We start from the raw sequence: 22,732 nt of genomic DNA, 5'->3' as shown, positions 1-22,732 counted from the left end.
GGGCATCCAGTAAGGCTTGCGTCTGCTGATTCTGTAAGCGATAAAATTCGGACAGTACATCTGGAGATGGTGGCGAAGCCATTACACAAGTAAATCAGGGCAGTATAGATAAGAACGCGGTATGGCGTCGTCGCCAATGTTGTGGGTTGGCAGAAGAGTCAACACCGGGTTCCTAGAGGAAGCCAAAAGGCACGCGTTTTAACTCACGCAGGCTGGCGTGAGGTCTGGAACAGGACAAGGAAATTAGAATTTAGAAAAAACAGACGTAGCTGGTGGAATACTTAACTTTAATCCATAAATGTTGAACGTCACTCTTGACTGTAGATTATTTACAATATCAATAGTAACTGGTAATGGCGTCTTGCTAGGTCATAGCAAATGACGTAGCTGAAGGCTATGCTAACTATCGTCTCGGCAAATGAGAGCGTATTTTGTCAGTGAACCATCGCTAGCAAAGTCGGTTGTACCACTGGGGCGAGTGCTAGTAAGTCTCTCTAGACCTGCCGTGTGGCGGCGCTCGGTCTGCAATCACTGATAGTGGCGACATGCGGGTCCGACGTATACTAACGGACTGCGGCCGATTTGAACTCTACCACCTAGCAAGTGTGGTGTCTTGCAGTGACACGACAGACAGTACTCTGTCACTTGGAAGGAGGTAATATTAATACCATTTTGGAAACCAGGCAATGATCGTATCAGTCCTAATAGTTACTGGAATGTAACCATTGCAAACTGTATAGGTAAGACTCATGAGCCTTTGGTCCACTGCCACTGGGTCTGGCTCCTCGAATCCAGAGTTCATCTGAGCTGTTCCCAGTATGGTTTCAGGCTTCTCCATTTTGGCCTTTACAACTAAATTCTGCTGGAGACGGCACTATAGGAGTCTTCCTCAGGCCAAAACCAATTGGTCGGTTTGTCTTTTGACCTTGAAAAAATGTACAGCACCACTTGAAAGTACAACATCCTCTGCCAACTTCATGACGCCTGCTGTTTCTTATCCAATCCTTCCTCGAGGACAGGTGCTTTCGATATCTCGTTTGTGACGCCTTGTTGCGTTCTGAGCAAGGAGAATGGGTTGCCCCAAAGCAGTTTACTCAGTCTCACACTGTTGCAGTCTCTATCAATGGCACCCCCTCTACAGTCACGAGCTGTGTTAAATGCTTTTCGTTTGAGTATGACTTGGTGATATTCTACTCTTACTCCAATTTTACAAAGACAAAGAGGCATCTACAGCTGACAATCAGGAGGCTGGAAGCTTGGGCCATTTAATCTGGTTTTAGGTTCTCACCAGAGAAGACTACTTGTATCAAATTTAACTGTGCTCCTTAACGTTTTAACAAATCAAAGCTTATAATGGGAGAAAATAACTTAAAATTTAAGAACGATGTAAGTTTTTGGACCTACTTTTTGACATGAATTAAACTTGACTCCTGCACCTGAAAGATCTGCGAACAAAGAACACAAAATCACTGAATATTTTGAAATTTTTCAGTGGAAAGACCTAGTGAGCTGACAGGTCTCACCACCTGCAGTTTTATAGGTCATATGTCAGATCATGATTAGGTTACATCAGAGTGATTTATGGATCCACACGTACCTCCTACCTCAAGATGTTAGACGCTATCCACCATGGGAGCACTCAGATATTGACTGGAGCTTTTTGAACCAGCCCATTTCAGAGTGTGTGTGTGCAGAGGCTAGTGAACCACCAGTCCGGATTCGGCCCTGCCTCCTTTTGACGCGACAGGCCCTGAAAATCTTACACTCGACTCAGACAATAGCATTTAGAATGGTGGTCCACCCCAGCTTTCAGCGGCTGTTCAGGAATCGGCTCCATACGACCAAGCCATTCAGGATACATGTTACCAACTGTCTAACAGATCTAGGTGCATCAAACCCCCGAATACACAGCCAGGAATGGAACAAATTGCAGCCTAGCTGTCTTCAGAGCCACAAAGTTATTCTGAGCTTGACACAATACAAGAAAACTTGTATCTCAGATTAAGCTTTTACAAATCTGTATTCTTCAGTTTTAGGAATGTACCACAGTTTTATTATTGTATCTATGGATCGCTCCCAGAAAGGCAATGTACTCTGTTGTTTAGCTGCTTTCTCTGATAGGGTTTTCCAGGTACACTCTCCAGAGCGCATTATAAAGTATGATGCCAAGTTACATGGCACTATAGTAGCAATGGAGTGGATTCAAGGGCATCACAGTACAAGGTTTCTCATCTGTTCTGACTCACTCAGTGCGCTATAAGCAGTCCACCACATATATCCAGTAGATCAGTTGATCCAGATCATCCATGATATATTTTGCTGGGTAACTGGACTCGTTGGGATACAAGGAAATACTGTATGTGACAAAGTAGACAAAGAAGCATGTAGGGATGGTGTTGTGCGTCAATGTTCCATTCCCTAGCACACCATCATCTCACTGTCTGCCAGAGGAATCGTGCTTCCGCGGGAAACCGATTGGTTGCAAGTTGCGAACAACTGACTGCACTCACGCACCAACCACACAGGCATGGCAGACTTCATGTCTACTACACAGATGGAAGGATATACTGCTTACCATAATATGTATAGGACATTTCTCACTAGCCCATGGTTTCCTCCTCTAGTAGGAGAATCCCCACTTTATGAAATTTGTGATGTGTCTTTTTCAGTTCAGCATCTTTTGTCTGCACTTGTTTTATATACTGACACAGGAGCAACCCTCAGTTTGGCTGGAGACCTACCCCCCCCTCCCATCTTTTCTGAGATAAACACCTGTTTAACACCGGTTTGGAAACTTTATGAACTGTGGAGTCTCATCCCTGAAGCCTTGGGGAGAGGAGGCCAGCATGCTCTGAATGGATAGTTTACCCAGGCAGTTTGGCATTTTTATTAACCGACTTTAAGTGTCATAGTTTAGTGCCTCATGCCAATGGTTCTTCTTATAATTTGTAGGTGGATTTTTTGGGCATTGTTAGCAACTCTGTTGTTGGGGACAGACTTCAAACTTGCCACACCAAAGCTAAGGACATGCCACACATTGATGACCATGCTATTGAGCACCCATCATCTAACATCATCATCATCATTGCTGATGTCAATCCCCTCCAGTTCCCATTTCTACACTCATCTTCTATATTAATTTTGTCTATCTCTTTTCATTCAGTCTGTTCATGTTCAAATATTCAAAACATACCTTTCTCAGTACTCGATATTACGTCTTGTGTAACTCCATAATGCTCCCTGAAATTAACTTAATAATATTTACTTAAAATTTTAAGCCTTAGTTAAACTATAGATATTTTGATAAAACTTGATTTCATACATAATTTTCTTCTTCTTTTGACCCTAATAGGGATCTAACAGCAAACAGTCTTTTTTTCAGCTGATTGTATCAGTCAGGAACACCAATCTAGGTGACAAAGCTCTCAACATATCTTCCTTCTTCCGGTCTTTCAAAGGAGACCACTTGTGCAGTAACCTAAGTTCACATTTGTCTTTCTCTAATCACGAAAAATATTTTCATATATCGAGCAGCGAACTTCTTTGCTTTTAAAATCAAAAACTGCGTTTCAGATTGCACCTGTGAATATTAAAGCGAGATAAATTTAATTTTGTAACAATGGCATTAAGAGAGTTGGAACAAGGACTAACGTCACAGAGCTATAACTGAATTTTTTAGACCTATTGAGAAAAGCTTATCTCATATTTACAAGTGACGTTTAGATACAGCAAATGTCTATATCAGAATTAATTTCTTGGTGATGTTTAAACAGGCTTGGAAAGTGAATAACAATTTGATAGCCAGCTGTCATATTTGCAACTTCCAGTGTTTAATTATTTCAAATAATAGTTGCCTGTACCACAGGCTTACTGCAAAGATGCAGTTACTGGTAGCGGACAACATATCTTTGGATGAGACTAGGGGCGCCCACAGAGGGGTCTCGTGGCGGTAACTACCCACAGCTAGAGTTCATTTAGTTCACATATATGAAAATAGGCCAGTAACTGCAGGGTCCAAATTTTTATGACATGACATACGTGGAAGTTTGTCACTAAAATTACCTGAATATAACGATAATACGACGTAAAAATGTATAAAACGTATTTAAAGTTATTATTTTATAACTTTAAATAACTCCATTTTATTAACCAGAGTATCGAGAAACTTCGGAGGAGGTTGGAACTGAAATTACAAAAAGGGTAATTTAAAATTGCCATGTTTTTCTTCAAGAAATCTCATTCTTTGAAGATGTACAAAAATTGTTGTATAACCATCGTAGAGCTATTGCAGTGTATGGCAGTAAGCTTGCATAAAGTCTTGGAAGTTGGGGAACATCTGTAGTTGGAAAACAAGTGCTATTAGCTGAAAACCTTTTTCAGCATTTGCTAAAACAACTGTCGCATACATACTGGACGTTTTTCTTTGCTTTCAAAAACGGATCTAAGAAAAACCGGAACACGAATATCGATATTTCGCAAATGGACATTAAGTGTGGCACAATATACATACACTGCTGGCCACCGTAAATGCAACACCCTGAAGGAAGCATCCGAATCAAGTGAAATTTACACCATCGGTTTGCAGCGATGAGATATGCAACTGATTAGAATTTCAGCGCAGACGCACATCACGCGCGCCTGTGGCGCCACCTCATAGCGCCATTTAAGGCTTGGCGATTTCGACGAGTGTACGTTCGGCACGTGTGTTTACCTTGTGGTTGTTTCACAAGACAATCAGTAATGCCTCGTAGACAACAGCGAACATCGTTTGATCAAGTATCCGAGTTTGACAGAGGAAGGATAGTGGCTTACCGAGATTGTGGATTATCATACAGAGAAATCGCTAGTCGTGTTGGACGAAACCAAACAACTGTAATGCGGATATGTGACCGTTGGATGCAGGCGTGTACGACGGACCGACGTGGTCGATCGCATTCACCTCGGTGCACCACTGCACGTGCTGATAGGCAAATTGTGCGCATGGCAGTGACGGATCGCTCAGTGACATCCCGAACCATAGCACAGCACATTGCGTCTGTAACGCATCATCCAGTGTCTGCGCGTACCATTCGACGCCGTTTACAGCAGAGTGGTCTGTCCGCAATACGTCCATTGCTTCGTCTACCATTGACGCAGAACCACAGACGTCTCCGTCGCCAATGGTGTGATGACAGACGGATGTGGACGGCAGAATGGAATGACGTTGTCTTTACTGACGAGGCACGCTTCTGTCTGCAGCACCACGATGGCCGGATTCGAGTGTGGAGACACCGTGTAGAGAGGATGCTGGACAGCTGCATTATGCACCACCACACTGGTCTTGCACTGGGTATTATGGTATGGGGCGGTATTGGATATTACTCTCGCACGCCTCTAGTACGCATTGCCGGTACTTTAAATAGCCGGCGCTACATATCCGAGGTGCTGGAGCCAGTCGTCCTTCCTTACATTCAGGGCTCGGCCACAGCCATATTTCAACAGGATAATGCGCGACCACACGTGGCACGCACTGTCCAAAGGTTCTTCGTCAATAACCAGATTGAATTGCTTCCCTGGCCGGCTCGCTCTCCGGATCTTTCGCCGATAGAGAACATGTGGTCCATGGTTGCTCAACGAGTGACCCAGATTACATCCCCAGCTGCCACACCAGATGATCTTTGGCAACGTGTGGAAGCTGCTTGGGCTGCTGTACCCCAGGAACACATCCAACGTCTCTTTGACTCAATGCCGAGATGTGTGGCAGCGGTGATCTCCAACAATGGCGGCTACTCTGGCTACTGATTCTGGCAGGAACCACATGTCACAGACGTCTGTAAACGTAATCATTTGATACTTGGTCAACATGTTATCTACAAAATAAATTTTGTTGTGCTAAATCTTGTCTTTCTTGGTGTTGCATTTACGGTGGCCAGCAGTGTATATTTCTGCAAATACCCATACCTGGTACAAATTAACAACAGTAAGTGACGTAATAATGACAGTAAGCAGATAAACCTACAATTTATTTTCATCATGTAGAAATACATTCTTGAGCGATATGTTGCATTTTTCCTGGGCATACAAGCGCTTTTTGTTTCTGGCATCATTAATAGAATGAACTGTTGTGTTATAAACGATTTTTAAACACTCCAACATGTAAGAAAATTTAGCAACATCTTAAAAATAAAATTAAAAAATTAAATTCCAGAAAATCATGTTATGTCGATCGGTCGCCGTGTCATCCTCTGGCAACTGTCATCATTAGATATGGTATGGAGGAACATGGCGTCAGCACACCGCTCTCCTAACTGTTGTCGACTTTTCAGACCTTGCAGCCGCTACTTCTCATTCAAGCAGTTTCTCATCTTGTGTCATGAGTTTGAGTGTACCCCTGTTCGAGTCCTCCCACCAAGGAAAAATCCCTGACAATACCAGGAATTCAACCCGGATCCTCCAAATGAGAGTCAGATATGTTGACCAATTGGGTAGGACGAAAAATGCAAAATTAAATTTACATTTCTGTAGCCAGAATGACCCACGTCGCAGTCGAGGTCCCTAATGCACGCCTGTATGGTGAATTTCAACTCGGAGGTAAGGTGATTCGAATCCTGGTGGTGGAAATGTTTCACTGCCAGTGGCCGGCAAAGGGAGCAGAGATGGTGGTGTAAAGATTATGGTCATCAGTCCTTGCACCAAAATCCTCCATTAAAATCCAAACCGCTCCACAGTGTCACAAGGAGAGAGCACGGGTGACACTTCTGATGATGATCTGTCCATCGGATGGGCACATTAAGGTTGCTTGGGGGTGTTTCGAGAGTAGTAGGCTATATGCCGTCACCGGGTTTCACCCCCTCCCTTCCTTCTACCCATAACAACAGAAACCCAACACTACACTGTAGAAGCACTCATCACAGTACTCAAAACAACACAGACACAACAAGGACACTTCATAACGACATAACGGAAACCACCTCCACCAGGCCCTTGGTTATAACGGCAATGATCGATTCCTGCATCTGCTCGTCTGCGCTCATTTTCTGCCTATGGGTCTAATCTGGGATTGTACGAGTAGTACTTGTGACCAATGTGAAGCTCATAAGGAAAGAAAGACTGTGGGCATTACTAATAAGCTATAATAAAATTAAATGAAGCTGCGAAGCGACTGAGTGACGAATCTACCACATGTGTACACCATCTCATTAGCAAGGACGTCCACGGCGAGAGTTGCGTCCCGGAAATATTGCCTTTCTATGAAACGAAAAAGTTACTCTTCCAGTTCCCATGTCACTAGGAGCACAGATCTTCATAATCTCAAACGGTTGTTGATGTACCAAAACAGATGTATGAGAGAACACGCTCGGCAAAAGCTTGCTCTTTTAAAATTCAAGCTATGGTTAACAACTGTCAGGCGCTAACTTAAAGTAGGGCGTTGTGTTATATTTCTTTTCGTTTGCTGAACTGTTGTTCCCTTATACCCTATGGCTGCTGATCGGAACTTGTCGGTAAAAGTAGGAAGTCGTCGGCATTGGAGGCACTGTCAACCTATGCGATCGAACACCAGGTGGCGCACGGTGAATAATTATTGTACAACAGCCTTTGTTTCGTTTCTTTCATAATCACTACTGCACATGAGCTCCACATTTGAGCATGAACGGCTCTATAATGCGCTGTCGGGAAACTCGGCGGATCGGCACGGCATGAGAGTGAATGAATTTCAGTTTCTCTAGAGTCAACAATGAATTGTAAGTCATATGTGAATGTGGTTTATTTAGAATATTGTGCATCGTAAGCTGTAAAAGAATAGTGAATAGAGTGGAAAAAATGACCTATCTTCACAAGTTATTGTACCTTACAAACAAATGAAAGCTGAAAGGGACAGGATAAAAAAATTTAGAATATAATATCTACAATGGAATGTCTGAAAAAAGGACGAGTCAAACTCAAACATCTCTATTAAAAACACATAACTGTGTTAATGGAGAAAATATTCACCTCGTCAGCACCCCCTTCAAGTGCTTTGACAAAAAGAATAGTAACCTCCTGTTTAGTAACTCCGATGTTGAAATTTACTACGAAACCAACGCGACTGACCCTTCCCTATAATATTTTATTGAATCCATGGTAACATGACAAAGATTATAATTTCAGGAATGACATAGACATCATAAAGAGAACATTTTATTTTGACTGGTTGACATGATATCCATCTTTGATTTATTCTAGAGCTATTGGCACTTGTTCTGTAGAAGAAATGAGTTTCACAGTAGCGAATATGAGCAAGTGCTCACGGTTTTTAAGTTATGGATTTTAGAGCCTATGTTTACTAGACTTTTTTCTTTTCATTTTTGGTCCATACTACCACCTCTGAAATTTGCCTACCATACAGTCTTAGCAACAACAGTATCAGTACATGGATTCTGCTGTCAGAGGTATCAGTACTAATAATTTTCTACTTGATCGTTTCCGGACCAGGATCCCACTCCTCCGATTGATATATTTACCCGTCTCCATCATCCTACTAGAAAGTTTGTAAAATCATCACGGAATCTCCTTGTATAAAATATTGCAGATATCATGACACATTCATGAGCCGTCCATTTACCAGTTTCAAATGGTTTCACGAATCTGCAGAAATGCATATGAATTGTGAATGGCATAAAGACACATTAGAAAAGTTTGTTAATGTTATGACAAACAACATGAAGACAATGAGAAACTTACGAAATGGTACAAACTAATCACACTAAGTTAAAATCAATTGTCTCTTGCAGATTGTTTTGTGCATTACGTGACTTGCTTTTAAAAGGAAACACAAATTAGAAGGCTGTTTTTAATGATTACTTGGAGTTTAGAGTAGCTAGGTGACGAAACACTGCGGAAGTATTTTGAAAGTGCTACTAAAAATGCTATTTCTCATAGAACCCCAAATGATATAAATTCTGAAAGAACCTGTAAATTAGTTCTTATTGTAGGTATCTTTCTACTGCTGTTCAATATTTGAAGATAAGCATTTATATAGCCATCAGCTGGATGCATAGGATTTTATTCTTTATAAATATGGGATTACGGTATGTTATTGCCTTACTTGGATGACTTTCTTATTGACTGTAATTACTATCTGCAAGTGTTCTTTATATACCGTAGTACTACTACTATTATAACACCAAAAAATATGTATCTTACAAGCCATCATTTTTTTCAATTTATTTGGTTGCCAAACTCAACGTATGTCAAATGTTGGTGTTGGGACAGCAACCAGCCACAAATTTACTTTCAGTTCCTTTATTCAGAGGGTACCATTACCGGTTTCGAATCATTATGATTCATCTTCAGACGGTTTACAAGCTTTCCTTATAACATGTGGTGCATTTTTTTACAAATTAATTGTCCTAAAATATAAATAATACATAATTATAAGCACACCACACACAGATGGTTGCGTTACAGATTTTCGTTGGATGTGACTTACGTGAAATGTCGGTTTGGAGTGTTTGTTTTCATAACATTCGTCCACCAGATGTGGATACATTCCCACTGCATTCTTATTGTTGCACACGTTAATTTTTCTCACTGAATGCTTTAGATTTGTCACTGAAAAGATTTCTACTACGCACCACATCTTTTGATACATACAAAGAGCTTACAAACATATGACTATCAAAGATGTCATGATATATCATAACATTTGGAGATGTCCTACGTTTGGAAAAGAATCATATATTATCTTATGCAACTGAAATGCTTTTTACACTAGTACAGAGACATTGATACTGTTACATTAATTATAAAGTTGTTTCCTTTTTTAGTACTGTATAGGTGAAATAGTAAATTAGTTAATTACATTTACCATCATGAGGATAATAGTAATATATAAATTTGCTACTTGATCTGCAGATACGTGTAGGAATATTCTTTGCTTTAGAGGTTGGAAAATAATTTTTGGAAATTTTTCAGGAAAGGGGTGTTAGCTAACTTTGTTTGTTCATTAGGGATATAGTCTGGGGTGCTGTTTTTGTGTGTGTGTATTTCTATTTCTTCTAATATATTCATAGTGGCTCCTTTTTCTGCTAGATGTAAAATTTTTAAGTTCTTCTAATGTTTCTCACTGAATGGTTTTCTTGAGCAATATGGGCTGCAAATGCAGATTTGTTCAAGTTTCCAAGTCTTAAACCATCAATGTGTTCTTTGTATCTAATTTCAAAACTTCTGCCTGTCTGTCCAATGTAGAATTTTGGACATGTATCACATTTGAGTTTGTATATTCCTGATTTATGGTAGGGACATATTTACATCATGGATTACTTTTTGTTGTAATTTATTATTTGTGGAAAAGCTGATTGTGATATTTTTCTTTTCAAATAAGTTTACTATTTGGTATGATAGTGGGCCTATGTATGGGAGAGTAGCATATCTAGGTTTGGCTTCTGTTGCACACTGATTTGGCTTGAAGTGACTGCTGTGAAGTGAATCTGTGGTTTTTGTCTGCATTTTGTTGTGGAGTTTTTCTATCATTATGGGTTTATAACCATTATTATGAGCAACTGTTTTAGTTATATTGATTAATTTTGTTGTTCTGTGTCAGTCATTGGTACTTCTTTAATTCGGTGTTGCATCGTTCTGAAATATGCCATTTTTTGTTTGTGGGGATGGCAAAATCAGTTGTCAATACTGACATATGGGGTGGTAGTTTTTCTGTAAATACTAAATTGATGTTTATTGTTACTATTGCAAACCTTTAGGTCAAGAAAGTTAACGCTTTTATTAGTTTCATGTTGAACTGTGAATTTAATATTTTTGTGCATTTTGCTTAGATCTGCTGCTAATGTATCTATTTCATTGTTTGTACCATCAAAAAGCAAGATTGTGTCATCAACATATCTTCTGTAGTAGATTATTTTGTTTGAGATGTGCTGGTTGGTTGAGATGAATTTTTGTTCTGTATGGTTGATGTAAATATCAGCCAATATCCCAGCTAAGCTACTTCCCACTGCCAAACCATCATGTTGTTGGTACAGTTTGTTGTTGAAGCTAAAGTAATTATGCTCTAGAATAAGTGAACGTATTTCTATGAGTTAACAGACCTCTGTGATACGAATTTTCTTATATTTAAGCAGATTGTTTCTTATAATGTAAAAGTCTCTTTGACAGGGATATTTGTGTATAGGCTGACTATGTCTAGTGATGCTAATTTAGCTGTTGGTGGGACGTGGATGTCTTTAATTAAGTTTATAAGTTCATGTGTGATATGTATGGTGAAGTTATTTCCAAATGTATCCTATTTGGTAATGATGTCCTTTAGTTTACAGCTTATGAAGTATGGAGGGCTGTTTCTTGAGTTAACAATTGGGTGAATGGGACAATTTTCTTTATGAACCTTTGGCTGAACATGCAGTTTTGGTGCTGAGGGATTCATTGCTATGCAGTTACATATTTCATATTTTTTCATTAAAAAGTTAGTTTTGTAGTAGATTCCAGAGTTTAGTTTTTAACTTTTTTGTAGAATCTGACTTTATTTCAGTAATATTGTTGCTATTGAAAAACTGCATGGTTTTCTCTACATATTCTCTTTAATGCATTAAGATTAAAGAATTTCCTTTGTCAGCTTTTACTATGAGTGCTTTACTTTTATATAGTTTGATATTAATATTTTTCAAATCTTTAACTTCAGTTTTTTGTGGGTATTATTTGTTTGTAGTTGTTTCATTATCAGTTTATTTGTCATGTATGCAAGTGCATTTTTCTCATGTGTGTCTAGGTTTGCTGTGTCACGAGCAAGTTTTGTGCAGGCTATGAGATTTTTAATACTGTGTTTATTGAAATTTGTTCCAAGATTATGTTTCAGACCTTTATTTAATAAAGTGAGTTCACTGCTGCTGAACTGGATGTCTGTTGCATTAATGACTCTATCAAAAAAATTGTCCTAGCTGTTTGTTTTTATCCCACTCTGAATTGTTACTAGATTTTAAGGCTTCTATTTTCTTTTTGTGTTTGGACAAAATAATCTTTTTTTCTTTATCTACTTTATCCTCTATGTGCTGTAGGATGTGTTAGAATTGTAAGGGTGACAGACTGTGTCCTAGCTGCAGATGCAAGTTGTACATGACATTGTCTAAGTTTTCTTTTTTCTTGTATTGCATTTTTATCTCTGTTTCTAGCCATATATTTTCACATTTTTCTTAGCAAATCTGGCAGCTTTAGTTTTGCAGCTAAATTTTGATATTGACATATTTCGGAACTATTTTAAGTTCAATTCAACAGAATGTTGTTCATGAATGGCAGCACAACAGGTCGAATCACCACATTGACGTACAAATTGGTAATCAGTCACACCCCAGACCATATCTCCAGGTGTAGGTTCAGTGTGATTAGTACATGAACAAGTTGGTTGCAGGCTCTCAGCTGTCCTCCTTCTAACCAACACTTAGGCATCAGTGTCACTGAGACATAACCAGTTTTCACCAGGAACCACAATAAACCTCCACCCTGCCTTCCAATGAGCTCTCACTTGACACTGCTGAAGTTGCAAGTGACGATGGTATGGGTTCTGTGGAATGCATGCTACAGGGTGTCTGTCTCAGAGCTGTCCTTGAACTAACCGATTTGTAACAGTTCGTTGTGTCACTGTAGTTCTAACTGCTGCTCAAACTGATGCTGCAGATGCCATAAGAGGCGCCAAAACCATATGCCAAAAATGATGTACTTCCCTTTCAATAGTTTTGCGACTGTATATTCTCGTGTACATTGTTGACAATATCAAAGGTAAATAATGCTCATGACCATTACCAAGTATGTATAAAGCAAATCTGATTGCCTCATGCCAGGACCGACCCAAGTAACCTAGAACAAACACTCGCCATCCACTATAGTCTATAATTGAGGGCTAACTCACTTAATATCATTAAAAAGTATATTTTATAATGAAGTACATAGAAAATTAAGAAAAATGAATATTTTTCCTGATCACGTTCAGTTATTGTACAATAATTATTTTTTCTCAAAACGGTAACCTTAAGAATATAAATTTGAAATTTTTTTTATAAAAGGTTCATGTAAAAAAAGTAAAATGAATTATGGTGAATGTAAGAACTCTATTCCTTAGCTAAAATTTTTCTAAATATTTCTTCTTGGGCAGCTACAAGGTTTCTATGAACAGTTATTTGTAAATGTTTTTTGAGATAAGACTTACTTACAGTTTTGCCACATCATCAGGTAACTTTAGTATTCTGATAATATTTTTTACATACCTTACAAATCCAATAATATCTATCTGTTTGATTCCAGAATCAGATATTCACTCTGCAGCGACTCTCTCGGTCGGGCACATAGTTTTAATCTGGCAGGAAGTTTCATCTGTTTAATGTTTATCCTTATACAATTCATTAATATTCTTTTTATTCAGACAGTCGCCACATTGCTTCAGCTGTTTGGTAGAGTCCATGTAAAGGTTATAAAATTTAATAGGAAAAATGTAAAGTTTAAAAAAAATTTCACAGGGTAAATTCCAGATTATGAAATTAATTATTTCTATTTTTAAGTTTATTCATTCCTTTATATTTCAGTTTCATCTGTCCTTCTTCTAGTAATCGAAAATCCCATAAACTCATTATTAAGATCATACAAATTTTGTCTCCATAACTAGTATTTAAATATTCACATCCAGTAATATTATATAAAACATTTATATCCAACTCACATGTTTTTTAATTTTTTTGAGACACTTGCATTGTTTTGCTTCTTGATTAGAGTCTCCGTTTGTATAGAAAAATTTTTAATAGATTTTTTTACAATTTATGTAGTCCATATGGTAATGTATGTATTTTATCATCATGTGGACTCAACGCTTTCTTCTTTATTTCAACTGTATAGATTTCATATTTTTCACTTCAAATTATATTATTTTTTCTGTATTGTTCAATATTGGTTAATAAACAATCCCTATAGTCTCCTACGTTTATTCTATGTTTACCAATACTGTACTTAACAGCCTTAGATTTTTCTCTATTTTACCACCACCTTTATAAGCATACATTTTTGCTCTCAAACCACAAGATTATTTTTGTATTCGTCTTTCATTTTCCTAAAATGTTCTTGTTTAATTGTGGAATTCCATAAATATTATTTTGAGGATGATCATTTCTATGAAAGTAATAACTCATTGTATCATATATTTATAAAAATCTTCAATTTTAATATTGTAAATGTAACTGTCTGTATCTTGATAACGCAACTCAATATTTTTTCCATATTTCAGTTTCATTATTGTTTAGGTAATCGAGTACACTCAGACCAAAGTAGATGGGTTTCTTCAACACAATTTTTGTTTGATTCATTTGAATAGCTACCAGATTTTCATTAAATTTAGTTCATATTTTAAAGTTTTGTTTAGCTATATGTTTATCACATTTATTTCCATCTGACACTACATTTATATCCAATCTGTTTCTTATGTTTTCCATCATTTTACCAAACACTGAATTATTCATTATTTTATAGAAATCGTTTTAAAAATCATTTATGGCTTTAGTTCTCATATCCATATTTAAATCTATATATTTCTTCAACCAATCTTATTGAATAAATTTTGAGATTATTTGTATTTTTGTTATTTTCATTCCACGAGACAGATACTGTTTAAGGTTTCTAAAGTGAACTACATAATTAAGTTTGTCATTCAGAGTAGTCAACAATTCGCTTATGTTAGTTCCTGATAAAATTATATTTTCAGGAGCTAATGGTAAATATTTATGTGAGTCATCCAGTTCTAAAGATATTCTAAATCAATTTGAGAATATTTCCAATTTTAGCAATATCTGATATTTCACTTTTTTTTGTACAATTTAATTCGTCCCATTCAGATCTATCATATGGTAAATATTGACTCATAGCATAACTGTATTATTTGCATCTAAATGTGCTAGATAATTTGATATCTTTTTACTATCAAAATCCTTCATATATTTATTGTTTGCCTTAACATATCTTTTACAACACTGTGAAATTCCTCCTCTTACTCCTTTTTAAACCATTAAAATAATACCATAATCATGTAATAAATCAAGTGGTTGTTTAGTCAGTTTAAACATTGAATCCCAATAACCAGGTGCAGTAAAATACGAAGATGGATCAAGATCATAAGCTTTACTACAAGTTTTTCCAAAATTGTCAGACACATCAGCCAATAACAATACATCAGCTTTAGGATATAGATCATAATAGTCACCAAGATTTTTAAAATTAAATTTTTCGAACACTAATTTTGCCTGTTTATAATCTTCAGCATTTATTTCACAGTTATTGAGTTTACTGTAAAACTCTTCTTTGGTTATTGTGTCTCTAAATTTGTTTTCAAGAATGCATGTAATCATATGGATATACAACAATTTTTATCACTAGATTCTTAGAAAAACTTTTTAAAATCTTACATTTGGTCCTCTTTCAAATTTGATTGTTTGTCAAGTGATAAAGCCATAAATTTAAATTTATCAATAAACCTCATTTTCAAACTTCCTGTCCTCTTACTAAAACTAATATACTAGTCTTCATTATTTGGTATTATATCTGTTCCTTTTTTATCAGAACCAGGTTCCTTTACAAACATATGTGAATCATATCCTGCTAAACTATATAAATAAATTTGTACAAAACTAGGATGTTTTAACTGTGAATGATAATTATTACACACTGGATTTATAAATTTTCCAGTTAAATGATCATGATGATTAACCTTTTTACTTTTTGTTGAGTAATGACAGTTTCTCAATCTTGCATATCTTGATTGTTCTTCAGGAGTTAATGGTCTCATTTCCTCCATTTCAGAATAAATTATTCCAATTTCTTATATTACTTTCTTTATATATTCAATAAATTTCTTATATATAATAACACAATATAATATAATATAATATAATATAATATAATATAATATAATATAATATAATATAATATAATATAATATTATATAATATAATATAATAATACAGACATTAGATCATCTTGCATAGACCACTAAATAACCCACAAGTCGAAACAACAATAACAACTATCAACACAATCATACGAACAAAATAAATGAAAATACAACGATGTAAGAGTTACAACTACTGGTTTATATAGGAGCACTCACTACACTAAATATACACACTAGGCAGAGATCGGAACCAACCAACACACAGAAGAAACCCACAAAACCAGCATGGCAACGCAGGCTTCAGATCAGAACAGAAAAACTGAGAAAAGACATCGGACAGCTAACACAATTTATAAGAAATGAAATATCAGACAAAAAACGAAAAAAAGTTAGGTAAAATCTCACAACAAGAAGCGATAGAGCAATTAGATGAAAAGAAGCAGAAATTACAAACATTGGCCAAACGACTTAGAAGATACAAAAATGCCACAAATATAGAACACATTACATACATTCAGCAACAGAAAGATTCACATTAAACAGAAAGGAAGGAGGAAGGGGATTTATCAACATAAAAAACCTACATTATGGACAGGTAGACAATTTAAGAAAATACTTTATAGAATGAGCAGAAACTAGCAAAATACGCAAAACAATCACTCATATAAATACATTGGCTACACCACTGCAATTTCATAATCACTTCTACAACCCTTTAGATCACATAACATCAACAGATACGAAGAAAGTAAATTAGAAAAAGAAAACACTACACGGCAAGCACCCGTATCATCTAACACAGCAACACTTCGATCAAGACACATCCAACACATGGCTAGGAAAAGGAAATATATACACTGAGACGGAAGGCTTCATGATTGCAATACAGGATCAAACAATAAACACCAGATATTACAGCAAGCATATTATTAAAGATCCCAATACCACAAGAGATAAATGCAGACTTTGCAAACAACAAATAGAAACAGTAGATCACATCACAAGCGGATGTACAATACTAGCAAATACAGAATACCCCAGAAGACACGACAATGTAGCAAAAATAATACATCACCGAGCGAGGTGGTGCAGTGGTTAGACACTGGACTCGCATTTGGGAGGACGACAGTTCAATCCCGTGTCCAGCCATCCTGATTTAGGTTTTCTGTGATTTCCCTAAATCGCTCGAGGCAAATGCCGGGATGGTTCCTTTGAAAGGGCATGGCCGACTTCCTTCCCCATTCTTCCCTAATCCGATGAGACCGATGACCTCGCTGTCTGATCTCCTTCCCCAAACAACCCAACCCAAAAATAATATATCAACAACTTGCCATACAACATAAACTAGTAAAACAACACGTTCCCACATACAAGTGTGCACCACAAAATGTACTGGAGAATGATGAATACAAATTATACTGGAACAGAACAATTATAACAGATGAAACAACACCACATAACAAACCTGACGTCATACTCAGCAATAAAAAGAAGAAATTAACACAACTAATCGAAATTTCTGTACCCAATACAAGAAATATACAGAAGAAAACAGGAGAAAAAATTGAAAAATACATCCAACTGGCTGAGGAAATCAAGGACATGTGTCATCAGGATAAAGTTGACATTATACCAATTACACTATCAACTACAGGAGTCATACCACACGATATCCACCAGTACATCAACGCAATACAGCTACATCCAAACGTATATATACAACTACAGAAAGCTATAATTCTTGATACATGTTAAATTACCCAAAAGTTCCTGAATGCAATGTAACATATACCGTACAGTTAAAAGTAAGTCATGCTTGATCAAGGTCCATGTCACTTTCCATTTTTAACCAGACATAACGTCTAAGAAAGGAAAGTAATAATAATAATATAATAAGAATAATAATATAATAATAATATAATAATAATGAAATATAATATAATAACACTGTCCACTTCTGTCATATTTTTGATATTTCATTGTATGTGAATTTTCTGGATTCCCTGACAATTGTCCATCTTTAATAACAAACATTCAAAATGAGCATAAATAACAAATGGAACTTTTTGGATAAGTTGATAATTTTTAAAATGAAAATATGAACGTTCCTTTGGCATATCTATTTCTACTGGTTTGTTAATTAAACATCTTGATATGTGATTATCTAAGTTTTTTCTAGTGAGTGGGGTGAACATAAATCATAAATAAATTTTCCTTCTACATGGTAACTAACCCGAAAGAAGTTTAGGCAAATTGTTTATATGACAATTATGTGCATTAATTCCATACTTGAAATCAAGGGATTTACAAATTTCTCTTTCTCACATTTTGTAGTTTTTAATGGATACATTTGATATTTTCGATCAAATGAATAAACATTATTAAATACATTAATTCTGCTCTTAATTTTTTGAATATTATCAACCACTACAGGAAATTAAAAATTTACAAGTTTCTGATCAAGATCAAGACCAACAGTTTTCCATTTTGTACATCTTTCTGAATTTGTATCTATAGGATATAATGCAGGTTTTATAGTCCACAGAAAGCACGTTCGATCTATATTTTTTATGTCAATAACTGGTTTCTTACTTTTTATTTTATCTAGTAATTCAGTGTAAGATGATCCTCTCAGTGGAAGAATGGAACATCCAGTTGTAGGCCAATAATTCTGTTCAGTGTCCATCCTGATCCACTTGCTCGAAAATACGACGTTGTTGATAAAATACTTCGTTAACTATTTTCAAATTTTTAATAAACTCTCTTTGATTTGTGATCCTATAGTTTTCTATTTCGAAATTAAATTCCATAATATTTATGTTTGTCTACATTTGGTGCTCACAAAAAAGCTTAAAACTTACTTTCAATCCGCAATGTATTTTTAGATTGTCTTTTGTAACTTTCATGGTTTTTGGTTTTAATGCAGTCAAGAAATGGTTAAGTTCAATTGGGTTTATATTATTTCCAAAATTTTTAGTTCATAATCTGTTTGCAAATGCATTATCAACTAGATAATCATGAATCAGTATGAAAAGGATATAATTTTTCATCATTCTAGTTGTTTGTTTCCCAAATACATTAGTAGAAAACGGAAATATTTCTTTCAATGGTTTAGTTTCACTATTTTGAAAAAATTCATCATCGCTTCCACGAAAATTGGCTCTAGTGATAATAGTTTATTAGGTGCCTATAACTGTGAAATGAAACAGAAGTTATCTAAGTAAAAGAGTTAATTTTCTCCACTCTAAGTAATCCTTGGAATCAACAGGACTATTTTCGTTTCTTGCAATTAGTGTTCTGCTATGACATTTATTTTCTTGAATTTTGTAGGTTGTTTAATCGTTTTCAACCATACCTGTGGTAAAATTTGTCTTAATTTTACCATCTTTAGCAAAACACAGACTTTCAGAAGGCAACATTATAAAAACCGTGTGCTGCTATGAAGTCCTCTAAGAGGAAATATGCAGAAAAATATGTATTGTGATCCGTCTATCGCTATTTTCTGGCATTTAATCGAGTCCTCATTACTAGTTACCAAAATATACAACTCCCCTGGATGTACTTATCTTAGTTGATGTGCCTTTGCCGCAGGCTATAAGTCCACAGCTTTACTTGAGTGTGAATAACCAACTTAAAGTATTATAGAATTTGTTTTTACTATTATTAACGTCCTGCACCAACAGATATAACGATCTGATGCACTCCATCAGTAGTGCTATCATTCCATTATCCAAATAAATTCAGTGTCATCTGAAGTGACATACAGCTGCAACTCTCAAACGGTACACTGGCTGTCACCCTCGTCACTTCTCTTACTTCGAGATTGATGATTCATTAGCCTGAGAATCATGCTTACAACATGACCTATCCCATCCTGGAGACTGTCATTACGTTCAAATATAGCCAAGTGTCCCAGAGTGCTCTGTAGTTGTCTCTTGGTTATTCTTTTTTCTAGCAGATTGACAAGATCACTGAAGTAAAGTTCTTCTCAAACTTCCAATCGAAAAATATCTGAAGGAAGGATTAGATGGAGCAGAATTTGAGGTCTGTGGCAGATGCCGTCCCTGAAGTATTGTTGAACGACATGTTCTGCCACTGAGTATGAGTAAGTGGATCCTGAGACCTGTACACAATCCCTCGAACAAATTGTTATTGAACGGTAGAGTGCATACTGTCTGTAAAGTCTTTGTTAGAGAAATGAGGAGGGGAGGTGTGTTACGAGTTCATTGGGAGCCTCGTTGTCCACAGTCTCTTGTTATAGCGAACAAATGCAAAACAGTGTATTCCAAGGAACAGTGTGAAGATAGTCATCTCTATCATCAGTGTAGTCTCATGTGAGGACATTCTTCATCTAGAGGTTATAATAAAAAAATGTTCAAATGTGTGTGAAATCTTATGGGACTTAACTGCTAAGGTCATCAGTCCCTAAGCTTACACACTACTGAACCTAAATTATCCTAAGGACAAACACACACACCCATGCCCGAGGGAGGACTCGAACCTCCGCCGGGAGGTTATAACACCTTAACAGAGGGCGTCATAGAGTGTAAAATGTGGTTTGAGCTAGTAAGTGACTGCCTTTTTTGAGGAGATGCAACTTCTCTATGTGTGTTCTGAAAGCATTATGTTCCCATGCAGGAAATATTTTTTCTTCCCTCTGCACAATTGTCCATTTCATAGAGGTATGTCACAGTTATGACATATGTGAACCTGTTGATTATAGGTGACTAATTTATCTGTGTACTGTGTGGTCTCATGTTTGTGGTGTATGATGGTGAGAGAAGGGAGAGAGTGAAAGCCTGTGCCGTCCCACAGCCTACTCCTCTCGGACAGCAGCGAGAGGACCATCGTGCCTAGCAACCTCACACATGAAGGACTGTTGTACGATTTGGAATTAAATCTAGGACATTTTCTCCAATTTTGCTCAAGAAGATTTCAAATGCCATAATTTAAACAGACAGCTTCCCATTTTCTGTTTAACATTTATTAGCTGTTTTGATGTCATGATCGGTAGGGTTCACTGTACAGTATTCTGGCTACCTCAGAATGATTACTATTGTGGCTTCGCAAATTGAGTATCCTCTGCTGTTGATATGGTGCTTATGGACCTTTGAATAAACAAAATGCTTCAAGTGGAGATATTTGAACTGGCAGAACCTGCCTGTCCATTCATAGATATAGTAGTTTTGAGACCAGTTTTTTTAACTTCTGGAATACTCAATGACGTTAAGGCAGTTGATGAGATAATCTGAGCAAATTCCATGAATTAACCAATAAGACAGAAAACACCCAAGGCCAGGTCATGAGCCGCTTGTATGCAAATCCAGCGTTCTCAAAATGAAAGTCGCAACAGCTTTTATCATCATTCATCAACGCAAATTACTTTCTGGGTAACCTAGGGTTTTTTTTTTGTTTATAACTTTTTACTGTGACAGTACTTGACTGAGGCACCTTATATCTTTCAGCTGCATTTGCACTTATAATTCATTTCTGAAAAGTTTACTCCTCACCATTTGTCATAATAGGGAGATTCTGTTTGGATTTAGTAAAAGTGCATCTCATACTCAGGCAGTGAACGTTAGAATCAATGCAGGAAAAAGAGCATTACTGTCCTCAGTATCATTTGCATACCTGTGATGAGTGCGTGTAGGGTTTGGTATTGTGGTGCTGCGCATGAGTTTGGAATGAAAGTGTGGTGGAAAGACAAACTCAGTGGCAGTCCATAGCCTACACTTCTCAATCAGTAGCAGGAAAACCACCGACGTGAACTACTTTGGCTGTCAGGCCTATCACCATCAACAGAGCCATATGCTTTCACTCTGTGATACGTTGAAGAGATGTTTGGAATCTAATTGAAAACCTGATTGTCCGACCTAATTTTGTTCATGGAAATTAATTCCACCACCAAGATTCTAACAGTTCAAATGATTCAAATGGCTCTAAGCACTATGGGACTTAACATCTGAGGTCATCAGTCCCCTACACTTAGAACTACTTAAACCTAACTAACTTAAGGACATCACACACATCCATGTCCGAGGCAGGATTCGAACCTGCGACCGTAGCAGCAGCGCGGTTTCGGTTTGAAGCGCCTACAACCGCTCGGCCACAGCGGCCGGCTCTAACAGTTAATCAAGTTGAGTACCTCAACTTAAATGAGGGCTAGTTAGTGACTTCAGGTAAACACGAGCCTTGAGGGTGAACTGCAGTCCTCAGGAGCACATGGATGACAAGGTTACACTTATTAGTTCTATTTAATAAAGATGACTATGATCTACATGGTCACTCAGCTAGCTCAGAATTTTATTTGTTGAAGATTGGTTTTAATGACAGAACCAGCTGTTCATTTGTATGCAGTCACTTATGCACCCCTACTGCTTCTCTTTCCCTCAAAACTCACTTACACACACACACACACACACACACACACACACACACACACACACACACAGAGAGAGAGAGAGAGAGAGAGAGAGAGAGGGAGGGAGGAGTAGAGAGTATGTTGTGTTTTGTTTCTAGACTCAGTGGAACAGCTGCAGTGAAGTAAAGTATTCGTATCAAGAACAAGACGAGGTTTGTTTACAGACAATGAAATGAGAATCATCTAGAGACAGCACAATTGTACTTCAAAGACTACCTCAACAGACTGCACCAGCGTAATTACCAAATACTTACAGTTGTTTTCCAGCGAAACTAAACAGAGGAGAGAAAAACCCAACGAAGTGGCCTGCTGTCATAGTGTAAGCCAGACAACAGTATGTCCTAGCAACATCTGCAGACCAGACTTTGTAAACTGTCGAGGGGCGTGCAGGAGAGCCGCCCATGAAATCTTACTGCTGGCTGCTA

This window comes from Schistocerca piceifrons, chromosome X (assembly GCF_021461385.2).
Source record: "Schistocerca piceifrons isolate TAMUIC-IGC-003096 chromosome X, iqSchPice1.1, whole genome shotgun sequence".
Classification (NCBI taxonomy): domain Eukaryota; kingdom Metazoa; phylum Arthropoda; class Insecta; order Orthoptera; family Acrididae; genus Schistocerca; species Schistocerca piceifrons.
This window is presented reverse-complemented; position numbering follows the sequence as displayed.